Source organism: Plecotus auritus, assembly GCF_963455305.1.
Source record: "Plecotus auritus genome assembly, chromosome: 7".
Taxonomy (NCBI): Eukaryota; Metazoa; Chordata; class Mammalia; order Chiroptera; family Vespertilionidae; genus Plecotus; species Plecotus auritus.
Genome location: NC_137774.1, coordinates 96,747,480 through 96,765,166, shown reverse-complemented (window position 1 = coordinate 96,765,166; position 17,687 = coordinate 96,747,480).

Genomic DNA, 17,687 nt, shown 5'->3' with positions numbered 1-17,687 from the left:
ATTTGACTAGAGGCCTGTTGCATGAAGATTTGTGCAATGGGCCTTCCTTCTCCTGGCTGCTGGCACTGGTTTTCCTTCAGCACCTGGGACCCGGGCCACAGCGGAGCCAAGCCTTCAGCCTTCAGGCTTGGCTACAGCCACAGCGGAGCGCAGAGCCTGGAGCCTGGAGCCTGGAGCCTGGAGCCTGGAGCCTGGAGCCTGGAGCCTGGAGCCTGGAGTCTTCCGTCTTCCGTCTTCCGTCTTCCGTCTTCCGTCTTCCGTCTTCCGTCTTCCGTCTTCCGTCTTTGCTCAGGCAGAGCCTTCAGTCTTCACTCCATGCCTGCATATACAAGTTAACCCACCATCTTTGTTGGGTTGATTTGCATACTCATTCCTGATTGGCTGGTGGGTGTCACGGAGGTATGGTCAATTTGCATCTTTCTCTTTTATTAGTGTAGATAGTTCCATCTTTTGAGGTCTTGTGGGCTAGTTTCTATTACCAGTTCTTTTCTCTTGGTTTCTGGAAAAAATTCTTTTCCCATAATAGTTGGTTATTTTTTATTAAGGGCCAAACATCTATATATATAAAAGCCTAAGTGACCAAACATCTATATATATAAAAGCCTAAGTGTCTGTTATGACAGAACGACCAGTCGCTATGATATGCACTGACCACCAGTCGCTATGATATGCACTGACCACTCAGTGCAGGTGCTGCCCCCAGCCTGCAGGCCCTGATCACCAATGGGGCCTGCCAGCCAACCTCCTGGTCCCTCCCCCTGGCAGGCAGGCCCCGATCGTCCAATCAGGGCTGGGCCTCTGGGCTGGGCTGGGGAACTGGGGGTGGGTGGCGGCAGATGCAGCCCCTTTCCCAGAGGGGCTGAGGGCCAGCTTCTTCCTTGGGGCTGGTGGCCAACCTCCTGGGTCCCTCCCATTATCCCTCCCCACAGGCCAGGCCCTGGGCTAGGATGGGAAACCAGGGGTGGTGGTAGATTGCAGGTGGCGAGGGAAGGAGGATGGGGGAGGCAGGGAACCTGATTGGCCCTGATCACTGGCCAGGCCTTGGGACCCCACCCATACATGCATTTCATGCACCAGGCCTCTAGTTGTATATAAAAACTGTTGAGGTAATTTGTGACTCCAACTTTATTTTCCTTCACAGGGAATGCATTTTTGTTTCTGGCAAGCAACTAAGCTAGCAACATATCAACTTAATACAATCAGACATTGACATCATTTAAGGTGTGTTTAGTCTTTTGGTTCTACTTTTGGTTCACTTTTTTTTTTTTAAATCTTCATTGTTGAAAATATTACAGATGTCCCCCTCCCACCCCCCCATTGCCCTCCTTCAACTGGTTCCTGCCCCACCCCAGGCCTTCACCATCCTATTGTCTATTTCTTAACTGTCTTAAATTATGTGTGTTAATGCATATATTCATATAAGTTTTTGGGTTCACTCTTAAGTGTTGGAACATGACTGGAACCACTTGGCAAGCCCTACACTCTCATTTCTCTCTCTCTAGTCCTGAGAGTCTGTCCAAAGACTGCTCAGTTTCTTATCTCAGCTACTGCTTTTATATTTTACAATATTCTCGGAGGGTAAAATGGTGCCAGGCTTATGCCTCTTTCCACATACATGGAAAAGTATATTCTCTCTTCACTCCTGGATCTTGGTCCCACAAACTTTCATTTCTTTGGTAGATTTTTGATGATTTTGAACAAATGTTTTTCATATGATATTTTGTCTGTCTTTTTCATTTTCTCTCAGTGGGCATGTTGGATCTCAAAACCTAGGTTGCTATTGCTAGAAGTGAAACTTACCTAGTTTTTAAAATGAAAGCTATTGGGTCTTTAAGCACACAGATAGGGAAACTAAAGAATTTAGGATTTAATAGAACTTTGAAAATACATAGCTTTTTTTGTAGAAATCTGTGAAATTCCAAGTAACTTCATTTACAATATAAAGTATCAGAACAAGTAGAACTGTAAAGAAATTAGGTCTTGTATACAGTCAGGTCATACCTCCTCAGCCTGCACTCCTCTATGGTTTTCACTTGTCAGTTGGGGAGAAAAAGCTACTTGCAGTAGCTCTGATTGTAGATGGTGATTGTCTCATCTACTCTGGGGCAGCCACTCTTCAGAGTACAGATTAAACTCCATGACTGTGACATGGTGACTCCCATTATTCCAAAATCCACCTGCCCCTGGTGGTTCTGTTTAATTAGTATTATTATTTATCAATTTAATAACTACTACTAATAACCAAAAGGTTTCTATGTGTTAGGCCTTACTAGGTGAATAATTCCAAATTCTTATCGCATCCCTGCAAAACAAGTTAAAATACTTCTGTTTCACATATTTTTTAAAAATGTTATACCACTAGAACATAATCCCTTTGAGCACTGGCAACATAGTTGCTATATGTACTCAGTGCCTGGTACAATTATAAACACTCAAATTTAAAATTTTTAAATTAAGCATTTTTAAAATAAAAGAACTCAAGTCTAGCCCCATATGCCAAATTCTTTCTGTACCAGACAGCATGATTGTTTAATGGATATTTTATTTCTTCTCATTGAAAATACTTAAAAATATCAAATGTAAGCCTGACTTTAAAAGGATAGTAAATCACTTATTTAATGATGTAGGAAGAAGTTTAAATTAATATAAAGACAATACTGGCCAAGACAGCTATTAAACTTTAAAAGGAAGCTACTGGAAGTTGAATATTGAACTACTGAGAATTAAACAGTTGAAATGCGCTGTTGAAGAATGGAAGAGCTGTAGGTTAGAAACTCTGAATTTGAAACTTATGTTCACCAGTTGATAGCAGAGTAATTTTAAGCATTTTCCCTCATATATTTGAGCCTCACTTTTTTCATCAGTAAAATAAAAGTTGCAATACCAAAGGCATAATAAGACTGTTATGAGAAATACATGAAGTGATACATATTCCTATGAGCCTATTAATTTTGAATATCTATCCACACTGATTCTGCTCCTGTTTTTGAAAAATGAGAATTTTTCATAAAGTGTAACCCATTAAACTAGCCACCTACTTAAGATTATCTGTCCTAATGCTGGAATTGTTTTGGACTTACCAGGAGACATGTCAATCACCTCTATGGGTCCCTCTGAAGGGATTTTTCAAGTATGGTTTTGATTACACAGGCATTTCTATTACAATTCAACATGTATTTACACATATTCCTGAAGACCTTTAATTTCTGTATAATTATGTGCGGGAAATAACAGAAGTGATGGAAAAAGATAGGGTTGGAAGTGACAGTTCAAAACCTATATAACTTTGAAACCTAACAAAATCAGTAACAACCTGAACTACAACATTAATACAATTTAAAAACACGTTTCATTCTTAATACATTAATAAAACAAGACAACTTTATCTTAATTTTTAAAAATGGGGTTCCAGACTTCTGTAGTTCTCTATTTTTAGTTCTTGACACTAGAAGATGGTGAAGTAAATGCTCTGCTTGCCTCCTCCCACAACCACATCAGAATTACAACTAAATTATAGCACAATCATTATTAAGAATCACCTGAAGGCTAGCTGAACAGAATTCCTATAACTAAGGATATAAAAGAGAAACCACTAGGAAACTGGTAGGAGGAGCAGAAACATGGCACGGACAGGTCCCAACCCACAGTGTGGTGATTAAGAATTGGGAGGGATAGCTCAGCTGTGGAGGTCCCCCCCTGAGGAGAGAGAGAGTCCACATAACTTCTAGCTGTGAAAACCAGTGGGAGTTGTGTCTGAGTGAGACAGAGGGATGCTGAAGTCCCAAGCATTCCTCTTGAAGGACTGCACACACAGGGACATGCACAAACTCACTTGCTCTGGGTCCAGTCTGAGGCAGCCGCTTGAAAAGCACCAGGGAGATACGGGGATGAATTTAATTGACTACCTTCAGGGCAAGAGCTGGAGGGGCAAGGGTCAGCGCAACGCTCTCTAAAGTCAAAGCACTGGCAGGCACCACTTTTCCTTTATTGTCCCTTTATTCCCCAAACCAGCTGGCAGGTATGGGCGGGTGGCAAATCTCTTCTCTTCATTATCCTGGCTAACACTGTTTGCCCTCCACCCCCAATGATTCCCTGAGATGCCACCTGACCCAGCTCATATGTCCAGCCTGAGCTACTTCTAGTGGCTTTTCCATACACGTGGCTTGCCTTGGCCCATGCTGAGGACTTTTCTAAAATCTCTCAGAAATCCACAAAACCTAAACTGGCCTGACCTGGCCTCAGCATGCCCTGTACCTCTTGCTAAGTGGCCCCAAGCCTAGCACAGTTGGCTACCAGTCTCAACGTGCACTGTAACTCCATCAGGTGGCCCCAAACTTGGCATAAGCTTCAGCCAGTGTTGGTTTGGAATGTAACGTCAACTACGTGGCCACAAGTCCAGCACAAGTAGTGGCTGGACTCAGCTCACATCGTGCTGCCCACTAAAGGGGCCCCAGCCTGGCACTATTGGCAGCTGGCCTTGGTTCACAGTGTAGCCTCTCCCAAGTACCGCTAATCCCAGCACAAGTGGCAACCGACCATAGGTTGTAGGTGTTTCTCTCTTTCCCGTGTCCGGCGCGGAAAGAGAACGGTCCAGTTCCTGAGTAGAGGAGCTGGGGATTGAGAAATAAAAGAAAGAAAGAGACCAGACACGAAGATAGAAGGAAAAAGGTGGAACCGCTGCCACCTCTGATGGAGAGGCAGGGACCCAGAGCCCACGCAGCAAGTTTATTTTATACCCCCAAATACCAGGGGGTTTCACCAGAACTTAGGATCAAAGGAGCTTATTTGCATTCTGGAGTAGGCCCGAGCATTCCTGGTGCTTGACTAGATTTACATATCAAAGCATGCTGGACAAAGGTAAGAAGTCAGTACTGATAACACGTCTGCCTTTTTGGGGAAGCATGTTCCCAGGGCGTGGCTCTGCCTGTCACCCTGAGTTCAGCTGACAATAATTAAAGAAATGCCCATGTGCCTTCCCAGGGGGCCCTCTACAATAGGTCACTTTGTAGCTCCAATTAGATGGCCCAAAGCCAGACATAAATGTTGGCTGACCTTGGCCTGCAGTAGAGCCCTCCTCAGAGGCTCCATGCTAACACCTGGTTACCAGCTTCAGATCTCACCAGAGCACCGCCCAAATAGTTCCCCAAACAAAACACCCAAAGGGTGGACTTGGCTGGTGCCAGAACCTTGTTAAAGTGACTCCTCCCATCCCATGGGTTAGCCCCTGCATAACAGCATGTCAGCTATAGTCATAACCAGCCCTTATAGCCAATCATCCTGAGGGTTAACCTCACCCGCTTATGTGCCACCTGAAATCAAAGCTTAACTACAACAGAGGGCACACACAACCCCCGCAAGGGACACCCCTGGAGCACTTGGATCAGGTGAACAGGGACACTGCTACTGGCCCCACGGGATACCTACTACATAAGAGCACTCTGCCAAGACTTGGAGATGTAGCAGTTCTACCTAATATAGGGTGTCCCCAAAAATGTGTACATGCTTTGAATAATTAACTGCAATGTTTCTTTCTTTTCAGATTTAACCAATTGGAATGAGTAATTATTCAAAGTGTACATACATTTTGGGGGGACACCCTGTACATAGAAACAAACACAGACAGCTATTATGAAGAGACAATGAAACATTTCTCAAATGAAAGAACAGAACAAAACTCCAGGACAAGTACTAAACTAAATGGAGACAAGCAATCTGCCAGATGGAGTGTTCAAAACACTGGTTACAAGGATGCTCAATGGACTTAGGGGAAGAATAAATGAACTCAGTAGGAACTGAAAAAAAGAAAGAAACCATAAAATGAACCAGTCAGAAATGAATAATACACTAACTGATATGAAGAATACATTATAGAGGAATCAACAGCAGATAGTGATTTGGAAGACAAGGTAGGGAACACACCCAATTGAAAGAGTACCAGTAAAAAGACAGAAGAATTTTTAAAATGAGGATAGTTTAAGGGACATCTGAGACACTGTCAAGCATGCCAACATTCACTTTCTAGGGGTACCAGAAGGAAAATAGAGAGAGCAAGGAATAGAAAACCAATTTGAAGAAACAATGACTGAAAACTTCCCTAATCTGGCAAAGGAAATAGGCATACAAGTTCAGGAAGCACAGATAGTCCCAAACAAGAGAAACCCAAAGAGACCCACACCAAGACACATAATAATTAAATTGCCAAAGTTTAAAGACAAGGAGAGAATAATAAAAGTAATGAGGTAAAAGCAGTTAGTTATGTACAAGGGAGTTCCCAAAAGACTGTCAGTTGATTTCTCAACAGAAACTTTGCAGGCCAGAAGAGATTGACATGAACTATTCAAAGTGATGAAAAGCAAAGACCTGCAGCCAAGATTACTCTGCCCAGCAAAACTATCATTTAGAATCAAAGGAAAGATAAAAGAGTTCCCAGACAAGAAAAAGCTAAAGAAGTTTACCACCACTAAACCAGTATTATAAGAAATATCAAAGGGACTTCTTTAAGTAGAAAAGATCCAAAATATAAATAAGAAAATATAGGGAAGAAAAAATGCTAAGTGATAAAGGCAAACACTTAGTAAAAGTAGTGGATTAGTCAACAACAAAGCTAGTACAAAGGGAAAAAGGCAAAAGTAGGAAGATGATGTTTACATTTAGAAGAAAACTGAAAAACACACAAACATATGGAAGCGAAATAATATGCTACTAAACAATTAGTGGGTTAAAAATAAGATCAAAGAAGAAATCAATATACCTTGAAACAAATGAAAATAGAATAATCTACAATCTATAGGACACAGACAAAACAGTAATAAGAGGAAAATTTGTACTAATATAAACTTACCTCAAGTAACAAGAAAAAGCTCAAACAGTCCAACCTTATACTTAAATGAACTAGAAAAAGAAGGGAAAAAAAGTCCAAACTGAATAGAAGGAAGAAAATAATAAAGGTTAGAGTGGAAATATATAAAATAGAGTCTAAAAAATACAAAAGATAAATGAAATCAAGAGCTGGCTCTTTGAAAAGGTAAACAAAACTGATAAAACTTTAGCCAATCAAGAAAAAAGATAGGGCCCAAATAAATAAAATCAGAAATGTAAAAGGAGAAGTGACAACTGACAGCACAGAAATAAACAGGATTATAAGAAAATACTGTGAATAATTATATGCTAACAAATTAGACATCCTGGAAGAAATATATATTTCTGGAAACATATCTTACAAGGCTGGATCAGGAAAAAACAAAAACAAAAAATCTGAACAGACTAACTGAAATTGAGTCATTAATAAAAACACACACACACACACAAACACACAACAACTTCCAACAAACAAGCCCTGGACCAGACAGCTTCACATGTGAATGTTACCAAATATTCAAAGAAAATTAATTAATATCTATCCTTCTCAAACTATTCCAAAAAATTTAAGAGGAGGGAAGGTTCCCACTCACTTTACAAGAATGACCCTGATACCAAAATCAGACAAAGACACTACAAGAAAGAAAATTATAGGTTGATGTCCTTGATGAATATGCAAAAATCCTCAATAAAATATTAGCAAACTGAATCAAGTAATACATTAAAAAGATCATATACATGATCAAGTGGGATTTATTCCCTGGATACAAGGTTGGTTAATACCCACAAATCAATTAATGTGACACAACACAAACAAGATGAAGGATAAAATCATATACTCATATAAATGGATGCAGAAAAAGCATAAACAATATTAACATCCATTTATGATAAAAATTCTCAGCGAAGTGGGGATAGAAGTCACATACTTTAACATAATAAAGACCATATATGACACACACACAGCTAACATCATATTCAATGGTGAAAAGTTGAAAACTTTCTCTTTAAGGTCAGGAGCAAGACAAGGATGTCCACTTTCATCACTTAATCAACATAGTATTGGAAGTCTTAGCCACATCAATCATACAAGAAAAGAAAAGGCATATGAATTGGAAAGGAAGAAATAAAACTGTCATATTTTGCTGATCAGATGATATTATATACAGAGAACCTTGAAGATGCCACCAAAAATTATTAGACCTAATAAATGACTTCAACAAAGCAAGATACAAAATTAATATTCAGAAATTGGTTGCATTTTCATATACCAGTAATGAACTATCAGAAAGAGAAATTTTTTAAAATCCAATTTTAAATTGCATCAAAAAATAATAAATTACCTAGGATTAAATGAAACCAAGTAGGTAAATGACCTGTACTCAGAAAACTATAAGGCACCGAAAAAAGTAATCGAAGAAGATACAAATAAATGGAAGAATATACCATGCTCATGGATAGGAAGAATTAACATCATTAAAATGTCCATAGTACTCAAAACAATCTACAGATGAAATGCAATCCCTATCAAAATATCAATGGCATTTTCACAAAACTGGAATGAATAATCCAAAAAAGTATATGAAACCACAAAAGACCCTGAAGAGCCAAGGCATCTTAAGAAAGAACAATATAGATGGAGACATTATGCTACCTGATAATCAAACAATACTATAAGGTTATAGTAATCAAAACAGCAAGATATTGGCATAAAAACAGACACATAGATCAATGGAATGGAATAGAGGCCAACTGAACAGAAAGAGAGCCCAGAAAAAAAGAAAAGCAACCCATGCTTATATGGTCAATTAATCTATAACAAAGGAGGCAAGGATATACATTGAGGTAAAGACATTCTCTTCAATAAATGGTGTTGAAAAAACTGGACAGACATGCAAAAGAATAAAACTGGATCATTTTCTTACACTATATAGAAGAATAAACTCAAAATGGATTAAAGATTTTAATGTAATACCTGAAACTATAAAAATCCTAGAAAAAAATAGGCAATAAACTTTGACATCGCTCTTAGCAATACTTTTTTTGGATGTCTCCTCTAGCAAGGGAAGCAAAAGAAAAATTATGAATTGGACTCCATCAAACTAAAAAGTTTCTGCACAGCAAAGGAAACTATCAACCCAATGAAATAACAACCTACTAAATGGAAGAAAATATTCACCAATGATACATTTGATAAGAGTTTAAAATAAGAAGTATATAAGAAACTCATACAAAAAGATTTTTAAAAAGAAACTCATACAACTTAATACCAAAAAAACAAATACTATGATTAAAAAATGGCCAGAGAACATTTTCCAAAGAGGCGACCAACAGGTAGATGAAAAGATGCTCAACATCACTAATCAACAGGGAAATGTAAATTAAAACCACAATGAGATATTACCTCACATCTGTCAAAATGACTATCATCAATAAGTCAACAAAAAACAAGTGTCGTTAAGGATTTGAAGAAAAGGGAACCCTTGGGCACTGCTGGTGGGATTGTAAATTGGTGCAGCCACTATTGAAAACAGTAAGTATGGTTTCCCCCCAAATTAAAAATATAACTACCATATATCTAGAAATTCCACTTCTGGGTTTTTATCCACAGAAACCCAAAACACTAATTCCACAAGATATATGCATCCCTATGTTCATTGCAGCATTATTTACAATAGCCAATATATGGAAGCAACCCAAGTGTCCCTCAATAGATGAATGGATAAAGAAGTGGTACATATATCCAATGAACTATTAGCCATATAAAAGAATGAAATCTTGACATTTGCAGTAACATAGATGAAACTAGAGGGTACTATGCTAAATGAAATAAGTCAGACAGAGAAAGATAAATACCATATGATTTCACTTATACGTAGAATCTGAAAAAAAAAAAAAAAAGCAAAACAGAAACACACTCATTGATAAAAAGAACAAACTGATGGCTGCCAGATGGGAAAAAAGTTGAAGGAATTAAGAAGTGCAAATTTCCAGTTATAGAAACAGTCATAGGGATGTAAAACACAACAGAGGGAATATAGTCAGTAGTATTGTAATAACTGTGTATGGTACCAGGTGGTACTAGGCTTATCTGGATGATCACTTCATGAGTTATATGAATGTCTAATCACTATGTTGTAAACCTGAAACTAATACAATATTATATGTCAACTGCAATTGAAAAAAATGTTCTAGTTCAGACTGTCAAACTTCAGTGGGAAGGAGGGGGTGTGTGTGTGGGAGGTGGGGGAAAGAGATCAACCAAAGGACTTGTATGCATGCATATAAGCATAACCAATGGACACAGACACTAGGGGGGTGAGGCTATGAGTGGTGGGTGGGGGTGACTGGGGGAGGTCAATGGGGGAAAAAGGAGACATATGTAATACTATATGTAATACTTTAAATAATAAAACTTAAAATAAAAAGATGTTGACATAGATCCTGAACTGACCTCCTCTCAGAGACACACCAAAGTACAGCCTCATATGGAGCAATTTCCTCTGGGAGAGAAAGCAAAAGCTAGCTGAGTAACACCTATAAATGGGCAAATGAAAACCCCCCACAAAACCCCACATTGAAGCTGGTAGGAGAGGCTGAGACAATCTCATATTAAATCTCATCCCCTGTGCCGTGACCCAAAATTGGGAGAGAATTCACAACCTCAAGCTTCTCCCTGAAAAATAAAAAATTGGAACCCCACATCTGGCACCCCAACTTTTAAGACCCATGATGAGAGAAGAGCTCCCCAAACTTATGGCTTTGAAAGCCAACAGGGCTTGTGCCCATGAGACCCACAATGCTATGTAACAAACTGAGAAACAGTTCTTTTTTTTTTGGTTAATCCTCACCCAAGGATATTTTTTCCATGGATTTTTAAGAGAGAGTGGAAGGGGGAAGGGGGAGATGGGTTGGGGGTAGAGGGGTGGAGACAGGGAGGGAGAGGGGGGAGAGGGGGGAGAGGGGGAGGGAGAGACAGACAGGTTGCCTCCCATGTGCCCTGACCGGGGCTGGGATCAAACCTGCAATCCAGGTATGTGTCCTTGACCGGGAATCAAACCCAAGACTTCGGAGCTGGACCGACATTCTAACCCAGCCGTGGGCAAACTATGGCCCGCGGGCCAGATCCGGCTGTTCTATCCGGTTCTCTTGCTCTCCTGTCCGCTCCTTTACTTTGAATTTATATTAGTTCACACAAACATTCCATCCAGGCTTTTGTTCCAGCCCTCCGGTCCAGTTTAGGAACCCACTGTGGCCCTCAAGTCAAAAAGTTTGCCCACCCCTGTACCCCTGAGAAACCCTGGCCATGGCGAGAAATCGCTCTTAAAGCGTTCACATGAACTAACTCAACTCCAGCCCCAGGTGCAGAGGCAGCTGGCTGTGTCACTTCTTAGAGGACCTATTGTTCTCTTTTATCTTCCTATTACTGGGCTGTTTCATCCATTCTTTTCCCCAAAGAGTATAAAGATGAGTTTCCTTCTGCCTTTGCAGAGCTGGTATGTCCAGGATAAATCCCAACACTTTGTGATATATTAGGACCTGATGTAATAGCTTAAAAGTCTTCCCCTAACTTTAATCCTTATCACTACTTTATTTCATAAGAAAATAACGGGTGGAATAAAATTCCAAACGTCTCTAACAAACATAACTAATTAGATTCTTAAGTCTCTTCTGCAACATAAAAACTGAAGCAGGTTTAAAGCTGAAGCACCAATTAACAGAGCTCTCCATGGAAAGAACACTTACAGGGCAAAACTTAATACCCCATTTTTAGATTTGCGTAATGGTTTGTTGGCAAGCCGGGTCTTTTTCCCCTGCTTCCTTGCCTATGTTAAATGCTTTCAGAGGGTGTAGGCAAGTATTCTTGTCAGCAGGGCCTTGGCAAGTAATGTCTCTTTCCTGAACCCCCGTGCTCAGCCTGAAGACAGTGAGATAGCCAGCCACCCAGGCGATGGTTTATGAAGCTGATGCTGTGAGAAGGAGGGCAGTAAATTAGGGGGAGCTGGAGTCTGTCTGTCTCTTTCAGAACACCCCACTATGGGTATGTGAAATGTGTGTTGCCAGCGGGAGTTTCTGAGACAAGATGATGAAGTAGAGGTCTGAGTATATGATTTTATTATTTTTTCAGCTGACTTGGCCCCAGGGATATACAGAAGGTGAGAGGGGAAAAAAATGATTAAATTGCCTAGTAGTAAAAACACACCTCCCCCTGCTTCTTAGTATGAAACTAAGGAATGGCAGACGAACATTTCCATGAAGTAATAATTGCCCCTTGAGTAAGCTTCCATTAGTTTAAAAAATCATCATTCGATGCCAAACACAAGTGAAAATGTACATGGAGTCAGGGTGGAAAGTATAGATACATTCAGCATGAGATCAGAGAGACAATTAACTAGATTTTCTGAGTTTCCACTGCTGCTCCAGGAAGATCAAATCCTCTCAATCATATCCATATGTACATTACATGTCTGATGGATAAAAGAAATTTCCCTGCTGAATTCTTCTAGGCACATTACATACATTCCCTAACTCAGTGTTCACTTGGCATAGGAGGTACTATTACCCCCATTTTACAGTGAAAAACAGGCTCAAAAAGGTTAATTACTTGTTTAAGGGCACACAGCTTGTGAGAGGGGGCAGGAAGACTCACCATGTCCCACCAGATGCTGAAATGCATGCTCTTTTCATTTTGACTCCTGAGCTATAGATAAAATGAAGCTGTCCTTCAAAATTGTACAAAACCCTTTTTCTTTCCTTTTCTTTCTGTGTATGTGTACTGCTACATGCCAGGCAACTTTGGGACATATGAAAAGAATAAGCCCGATTATGCTTAGTGAAACAAGTCAGAGAAAGACAAATAACATATGATCTCACTTATATGTGGAATCTTAAAAAAGAAACAAACCTTAAAAACCGAGCTCACAGATACAGAGAACAGATTGGTGGTTGCCAGAGGCAGGAAATGGGGGTGAGGGAAATGAGTGAAGGTGGTCAAAAGGTACAAACTTCCAGCTATAAAATAAGTAAGTCACGGAGATGTAATGTATAGCATGGTGGCCATAGTTCATGATCCTGTATTATATACGTGAAAGAAGCTAAGAGGGTAGATCTCAAAGTTCTCATCACAAGAAAAAAAAAATAACTACATATAGTGATGAATGTTAACTAGACTTATTGTGGGGATTATTTTGCAATATATACAACTATCAAATTATTCTGTTGTACACTGGAAATGAATGTTGCATGTCACCATCTCAGTACAAATTTTAAAACATGTTCAGTTATACTGCTCTAGTTTTAGCAAATTTTTGTGCATAGTATTTTTGTGTATAGTGTTGTATAACATTAATACAGAAAATAATTTTTAAATTAAAAAAAATGAATAAGCCTGGAGTTTTGGTCTGGTGGAGGTCAAAGCGGAGACAATGCATAAGTAAATGGTAGCAAGATCCCTATGACCAGCATTGCTGCTGAAGCAGATGGTGTGGGATCATGGGTGGGAGCCATTAGGATGCTGGGAATGCTTCCAAGAAAAGATGGCATTTACAGGTGATAAAGGATGGCCAGGGCTCTGCAACCTTCCACATAGAGGGCAAAGCACAGGTGAGACAGGAAGATGAGAGTGTAGGGAATAGGAGGAGAGGCTGAAGAAGTGGGCTGGGGTCATTTCACGTTATTATAGTTTTCCATAAGATCACCAGATCATAAAGTGTTTTTTAGAAAAACAGCTAGCACTAGTGTAAAAGATGAATTAGCAGGGGAGAGAGAACCCAACTTGGAAGATATAAAGACATTCTCAATGGGAAAGGATCAAGGCCTGGATTAAGGCAGCAGTTGCCAGGACAGGTGAATGGAAGACGTCCCATAGCTAAGTGATGTTGCCACCTCAGAATGACTGTGTTCTCTGCCCTGGAGACTAGGTGGGTGCCATCAGCAAAGATGGTCCTGCAGGCCAAGGAGCCGTTTTGATGGGAAGAAAGGCTTTGGACAGTGGGTGTGTGTATAAGAGTCTTAGGTGGAGATCTTTGGTCCTCTGCTGGCTTGAAGGAGTTTCAGCTCACAAGAGGGCCCTATTCTATCCATTCTGGCTAGAGACTATGAAACGGTTGTGTTCTGCCTCATTATTCCAGTGTCTCTCAGGGCCAAGAGGAATTGCGCCATTTTTTGGAGCATATCTGAATTATCTGAGGCAGACCAGAAAAACTCAGTTCCCACACAAGGGAGGTTCCCAGAGATACCTGGCAGACAAGTGTCCTCATTTATGGGAGAAACGTGAAACCTCCCAGGCATTTAAAACCCTTCTTTTATAAGCCCAAAGATGCCTGCTGGGATTTGCCTTATGAATTCCAAAGGAACCCCAAAGCACCGTCTTCCCTTCCAGCTTCTGTGTTCTCTTCCCTCCTTGTAAATCCGGCATAGGATAAATGAGAAAGAGTAGAATTCTTTAGCTTTAAAATGGAACAATACGTGGCTAGAGACTTCCTCCACCACTAGAGGGCACCAGCTGCACATAAAATGTCTCGGTATCAACTTCATAACAGTCTTCAAATACAGCAAAGGTCACACGGAATGGCTTGTAATAAGGTAGCTTTCCCACGACTCTGTTCACAGTAACTCCATTTCTGCACCCGAATAAAAGGAACCTGAGAACTTTCACTTTATAGTGTTTTCAGAATTTTCTTTAAATTCCGAAAACTAGTAAGTTGGAGCTAAAAAGAACAGTTTTTTCTTTTTTAAATAAAAATTACATGACTACATTGTCTTTGCTACCACTTATCTGGCTCCTACCATGCACCAGGTGATGTGTAAAACCTTCTATGAATGTTGCACATAGGTTTATTTCAGATCCTGAAAAAAAATGGTTGGTATGGGCATAATGTCTGCCCTGGATGGCAAAGCTGCCAGATAAAAATTCACCACTCCACTTGTACAGTATAGGTGTCTATAAAACCCAGATGTTAACATCTATAGGAAGTTTAGAAAGAAAATCTGTTCAGACATTTGTTTTTTGTGACCCTGCAAGGAAAGGCCCAGAAACCAAGTGTCACGAAGAAGCTGCCAACAGTCCAGTTTCCACCAGCTCTGCTTCAGGGGGCTGACCCCCTGTGCCAAGACCTGGCTGGAACTTATACAAGCAAAACTGGCTCATTGTTTTCCCTAACCCACAGTCCTGTGCTTTGGGGCGGGGGTGGCGTGGGGCAGGGGGGAGGAAAAGGAGGAAAGAACAACTATTTGATTCTGTTGAGCGCTGACAGGTACTCTGTACGGAACAGAATTACAGGGACTCCGCCTGCCCCAGTATCAGGTCAGCTATAATTAGCACCTGCGAGAGACACAGACTTCAGGCTGTGGGAGTGCAGGAGGGGCTCAGCCAGTACATTAGTTGCTGTGCATTAGTTTCTGAGTAATGTCAGGAAGGATCTTCAATCACAGTGTGCTGTGTGCTCTAAACTCTAAAAATGGAAATTCAACCACCAGCTCCTCGCCGGCCTGTGTGAGACTAGATGGATAAGCTTAGCAAACCCAGGAGAAAACAATGAGCTCAAATAGAAGGCAAAAGAAGGTTCACAAAGTGTGAGGTTTTCCTGCCCTTGGAACGTGTGCATTTTCTCCAGGACTGGGGCCGGTGGGTGGAGGGGCGCTCCCAGTGGGAGGGGAGGGCCGGCGAGGATAAGTTTACATCACATATTGAGAAGCCATTGAGTGTCTGGCACCAGGCTAGGTTTTATAGGAAGAAGAATATTTATTCTAGCTTAACAGAGGAAGAAATAGGCTACACTGATGTTAAAAACGTGCCCAAGATGAGACTACTTCTTGTAAGAAGTAGCAGGATAGTAAATAACAGCCGCCACTGACCACTCACATCCCCTGCACCAAGCACTAGCTGCCTCCCTGATCCTATAACATCGCCAGGCAGATATCAGACCCATTTTGCAGATTAGAAACCCGAGGCTGCGAGAGGTTAACTCACTTACCCAAGAGCATCGCCTCCCTCGAATCTCTCAGGCCTGTCCTCACTCTACAGGCATTCTCTGCCGCACCGCGTCCCCAGAGGAGCTGTTCTGTTTAGAATTGGGAAAAGGAAAAAGGAAGAGCCTTCTAACGAATCCATATACACACCAGGGAAAAGCTGTTACAACCAGGTCGCCAAGACGAGCATCTCCCAGGTGTCAGGCAGAGCAAGGACTCTGCGCTTCTAGGCACATTCAGGAAATGTTTCCTGCTGTATCTTCCTTAGAGATCCCTCCCCTTACCTTACAATGTCCTGGAAAACAGGGGACACTTGCTCCATCGAGGACAGTGTTTGCACAAACCGCCCTCAGTTACGGGACCTCCGCCACAGCCGCCTCATCCCTGAAATGAGCTGCTCCACACAAAAGCGGTGAGAGCGGGTTCTACATAAGCAGGGAGATGACTGCAGCCACGATTTCCACCTGGACACGCGGCTCGCCGAGCATGCGCACTGGCGGCTGCATGCAAGGAGGAAGGGGGGCAGCCTTCCCGAGCCCCCTGGGCACACGCGGGAGTCTGGCTGGGGAGAGATGGGTTTTCGGTCAGTTATGGTCTGCACTCCTCTTAACCTTTCTGCGCCTCAGTTTCCTTTCATAAGATGAGGATAAGATCGTCCGTTTCTTTGGTTTTTGTGAACCAATAGCTCAACAGGTGCGAGTTGTTATTATAGATAGAAGGTCAAGGGAGAGCACCTGGGGAACAGGAGGGTCTGCACCCACCCAGGAGAAAATGAATTTCCCCAAATGCATCTCTTCTGCCTCCTCCTCTTTTTACCATGTTGGTAAAAAGTGAAACATTTGCACTGGAGAGATTATTTGGACAAAGCATATTGGAAGGTTACACTTCTCGTTCTTTCTAGGGAGAAAGCATGATGAAGCAAGAGGAAGGAATTGCCTCATAGGAAAAACCTGGGGAAGAGCGAATGGGATCTCTGGGAAAGGATGCACAAACTCCTTCGGAAGAGCACGTCTGCGAAGCGAGGCCAGTTCCCATGGGTTGGGAGAGCACAGGCTGTCTGGGAAGGTGTGCAGGGAGCATGGGCCACGTCCAGGTTAAAACGGGCACATATAAGGGACACTATTCATTTCTCAAGATTCCACATAATCCTTTAAATAAATCCAACCTGTTTTCATTCAAGCAACTGTCTTATTCCATCGATGTTGAATCTGAAAGAAAAATAAAGATCCCTCTGGGAAAACACTGAGCAATTACGGGCCCCTTCCTCCCTTCCTGGGTCGGGGTTCCCTGCCCCTGCTCCTGGCCCGTGTGAGATGGAGGGTTGAGGCCTGCAGCCAGGAGAGCGAGTTGGACAGTGGGTGAGGGCAGGAGGAGGCAGGGGAAGGTCAGAGAGTGGTATTCAGAGGATAGAGAGGCTGCTTGTCCAGGCTGCTTACTTAGGCTCATCTTACTCCAGAGGCTAATTAAGTCCTGTAGGGAGAGAAACAGAGCGAACAACCAACCAATAAAACTTGGCATACAAATTACAGAGTGAAAAGAAAGGACATGTATTTGGGTGTATGTGTGTATGCTTGTGCGTGTGTGTGCACTTTATATCAAAAACAAATGTATGCTCTGCAAGTCACAGAGGTGGGGCAGCTTTTTAGACGTGGCTGGATATATTAAGCCATCCAGAGGACTTTGACATCTTTTGGCACTTCATACATTGCTGTTGTTACTTTAAAAAATCCATCTCGGTTAAACATGAGTTCACTGGAGGCATGGCAGGATTTTTCAGATGAAGCCGGGAGAAGGAATCCTTATGATTTCTAAATAACTCCTGGAAAACACTTGTCATCAAAGTAAGGACTCAATAAATG